The sequence below is a fragment of the Chiloscyllium punctatum genome, unplaced genomic scaffold (genome assembly GCF_047496795.1).
Source record: "Chiloscyllium punctatum isolate Juve2018m unplaced genomic scaffold, sChiPun1.3 scaffold_1118, whole genome shotgun sequence".
NCBI classification, from domain to species: domain Eukaryota; kingdom Metazoa; phylum Chordata; class Chondrichthyes; order Orectolobiformes; family Hemiscylliidae; genus Chiloscyllium; species Chiloscyllium punctatum.
In genome coordinates, this window is record NW_027310852.1 from 39,373 (window position 1) to 43,077 (window position 3,705).

The 3,705-nt window shown below is 65.3% G+C and overlaps 1 non-coding gene across 1 annotated transcript; it reads left to right on the plus strand.

Moving 5' to 3' along the window:
- Nucleotides 1-461: 461 nt before the first annotated feature.
- Nucleotides 462-615, plus strand: LOC140474656 (5.8S ribosomal RNA). Its single transcript, XR_011959299.1, has one exon. It is a non-coding gene; the product is annotated as a 5.8S ribosomal RNA (ribosomal RNA).
- The last annotated feature ends 3,090 nt before the right edge of the window (nt 616-3,705 follow it).

The window sequence follows — 3,705 nt, forward strand, 5'->3', positions numbered from 1 at the left end:
GACTCCCAGTCCACCTCGGCGGTGGCTGGGCCGGGCGGGCGTCTGCTCGGGCGAGTGCCGCCCCCGCCTCCTCGCAGGAAGTCCGCTCGCCGACACGCCGCCACGTGCACGCGTCAGTGACGCTGCCGAACCGATGGCCGGTGCCCGTTCCCGCCTCTGCTTTTCCTAGGGCAAAGCTGCTGCACGCCTCGTGATACTAGGCGGGCGACATGGTGGCGGTGATCCTGCCTCCGTCGCTGCGGTGCGTTGGGGCACGCATCGCCTCTTGGGCGCCCTGTCCTCCTCCCCCCAATAGACGTATGTTTCTGCGGGCCGCACCAGGATGGTGCTCCCCATCGCTTCACGCCACCCTGCTCCGCCCGCACGCCGGCGTGCAGGTGGCTGTAGCTCAAGGTGGGGAGCGTATGTGCGGTCCGGGTCGCTTTCCTCTGGCGAGGGAGAGACCTAAAACAAACTCAGACAACTCTTGACGGTGGATCACTCGGCTCGTGCGTCGATGACGAACGCAGCTAGCTGCGAGAATTAATGTGAATTGCAGGACACATTGATCATCGACACTTTGAACGCACTTTGCGGCCCCGGGTTCTTCCCGGGGCCACGCCTGTCTGAGGGTCGTTTGGCAATCAATCGCACTCGCCTTGGCTGGCGAGAGCGCGGCTGGGGTGTCGCAGAGGACCCGTCCTCTTTGTCCCCCTAAGTTCAGACTCCGGAGCCCTCCGGCGTCGGAGCGCTTGGCCTTTCCCCCCCACCCTGCACATTCCGTTCGTCAGGCTCGACGCCATCCCCCCGCCGGGGAGCGCGGCCTGGCGTCCGTCTGTGTCGTGGCAGTGGGGCCAGCACGGCTGTCACCGGTCCCAGAATGGCTGTCGGTGGTTCACACTGTGTGTGTGTGCCAACCCTCCTGGTCTCTGGGACACGGAGCTGCCACGAAGTGTTGAGCCTCCAGTGGGGGGGTCTGCCTAAGCTCTGCACGTCCGCATTGGGTCCGTCTCTCGGTTGGCTGGCAGTGGAAAGAGTGAAGGGAGCCGCGGAGGTCCGGTGCTGGTGCGCCGCCGGCCTGACCGTGGAGCTCGCCGGTTTGACACGCTGACCCGACTCGATGGTTGATCGATTGAGAGTGCTGGGAGCTGCAGGCCGCCCGCTGCTGCAGCCGCCCGTCTCGTGGTTCGTCCTCGGCCTTAAGTGGCCGGCGGGGCGTCTGATCCTGTCTCCCCTGCTGGCGCCGAGTGCCTGGCCGAGGGAGGAGGTTTTCGTCGAACGCTGTGACTTGGACGGTCGCACGCGCGTGGATCGCTGGCTCTTGGCTCTCCCGTTCAGTCCGCACGTTTTCCGCTCCGTCCTGCCACCGGTCTCGGGAGGTACGGAGGGGTTGGCGGGCGTGGTGTGTGCTCCGTCACCGTGCAGGCACACCTACCACGCCGTCGGCCGACCCCCGCACGGTCCTCCTGGCCATCGGGAGGACGGCGGAACGTCGGGCTGTCGGGGGCCAAGTCGCCAGAAGGCCACCGCTGTGTCTTCCGTACCCTGTCACCGTCGGCGTGCCTTCCTCAACTCGTCCGACTCGGGGCCGCTGGGTTCAGGAGCGGCGTCGCCCGCCGGCCCCACTGAAGGCCGTGCCGTTCCGCGGCTGGCGATCGATGTGCGTGGCGTGCCTGCGCGACCGTTCGCCACTTGAGCCTCGGCACTCCTCTCTCCCTCTCTCTGACCGTCGGGCAGTCTCTGTCTGCTGGTGCCTCGCACGTCCCGGGCGGCGGGTCGTCACCCCCGCGACCGGGCCTCCGGCAAGGCAGGAATCAGGCTGACCCTTCCGCTCGAGTAAGCAGCCGGCACTTCCGAGTTTCGCCTCCCGCCGTGGACGGGGGAGGGTCTCCGGTCCCGTGGAATTGCGCCGAGCACGTCCCCGCGCGTGGACGCGGCGGCGCTGGAGGCGGCAGGGGCGGCCACTCGTCGACACCATCGCTGGCCAAGGGTGGTGAGCGACGTGCGGGTGGCTGGCTCTCTGACCGTCGCGGCGTCGGCCAAACTCCCGTCCGCGGTGAGACGTTGCCGGCCCACTAAGAGGTGGTGCGGGGGATTCGCACGCTGGCGGTGCGGCCTGGCCATCCTCTGACTCTGGGTACGACCTCAGATCAGACGCGACAACCCGCTGAATTTAAGCATATTACTAAGCGGTGGAAAAGAAACTAACAAGGATTCCCTTAGTAACTGCGAGTGAACAGGGAAGAGCCCAGCGCCGAATCCCCGCTCGCTTGACGGGCGAGGGAAATGTGGCGTACAGAAGCGCTTTCTTCGACGGTGCCCAGTCGCCCCAGTCCTCCTGATCGAGGCCTAGCCTGAGGACGGTGTGAGGCCAGTGGCGGTGAGAGGCGGGTCGAGATCGCGTCTTCTTGGAGTCGGGTTGCTTGTGAATGCAGCCCAAAGCGGGTGGTAAACTCCATCTAAGGCTAAATACTGGCACGAGACCGATAGTCAACAAGTACCGTAAGGGAAAGTTGAAAAGAACTTTGAAGAGAGAGTTCAAGAGGGCGTGAAACCGTCAAGAGGTAAACGGGTGTGGTCCGCGCAGTCCGCCCGGAGGATTCAACTCGGCGGCTCCGGTCGGTCGCGTTGGGGTCTGGCGGATCTCCTCTGCTGGGACCGCTCCCCGCGCGGGCACGGCTGTCGCCGGGCGCATTTCCTCCAGTGGTGGTGCGCCGCGACCGGCTTCGGGTCGGCTGGGAAGGCCGGTGGCTTTGGAAGGTGGCTCGCCGCTCCGTGCGGCGAGTGTTATAGCCCCCTGGCAACATCCTTCGCCGTACCCCCGGAGTCGAGGGAAGCGACCGCTGCCGCGCCCTCCCGCCGCGGCCCTCCCGCCCCCCCTCGGGGGTGTGCGTGGAACCGCGTGTGGCGAGCGGGCTCGCCGTGCTCCCGGTGGGTCTGTCGACCGGGGCGTACTGTCCTCAGTGCGCCCCAACCGCGTCCTGCCGCCGAGTCGGGTCGAGCCACGCCGAGCTGGCGCCAGAGGTCTGCGGCGATGTCGGTAACCCACCCGACCCGTCTTGAAACACGGACCAAGGAGTCTAACACGTGCGCGAGTCAATGGGTCATTCCTGATACCCCATGGCGAAATGAAGGTGAAGGCCGGCGAGGGTCGGCCGAGGTGGGATCCCGCCGCCCCGTGCGGTGGGCGCACCACCGGCCCGTCTCACCCGCACTGTCGGGGAGGTGGAGCATGAGCGCACGTGTTAGGACCCGAAAGATGGTGAACTATGCCTGGGCAGGGCGAAGCCAGAGGAAACTCTGGTGGAGGTCCGTAGCGGTCCTGACGTGCAAATCGGTCGTCCGACCTTGGCATAGGGGCGAAAGACTAATCGAACCATCTAGTAGCTGGTTCCCTCCGAAGTTTCCCTCAGGATAGCTGGTGCTCGTTCCACACGCAGTTTTACCCGGTAAAGCGAATGATTAGAGGCCTTGGGGCCGAAACGATCTCAACCTATTCTCAAACTTTAAATGGGTAAGAAGCCCGGCTCGCTGGCTTGGAGCCGGGCGTGGAATGCGAGTGCCCAGTGGGCCACTTTTGGTAAGCAGAACTGGCGCTGCGGGATGAACCGAACGCTGGGTTAAGGCGCCCGATGCCGACGCTCATCAGACCCCACAAAAGGTGTTGGTTGATATAGACAGCAGGACGGTGGCCATGGAAGTCGGAATCCGCTAAGGAGTGTGTAA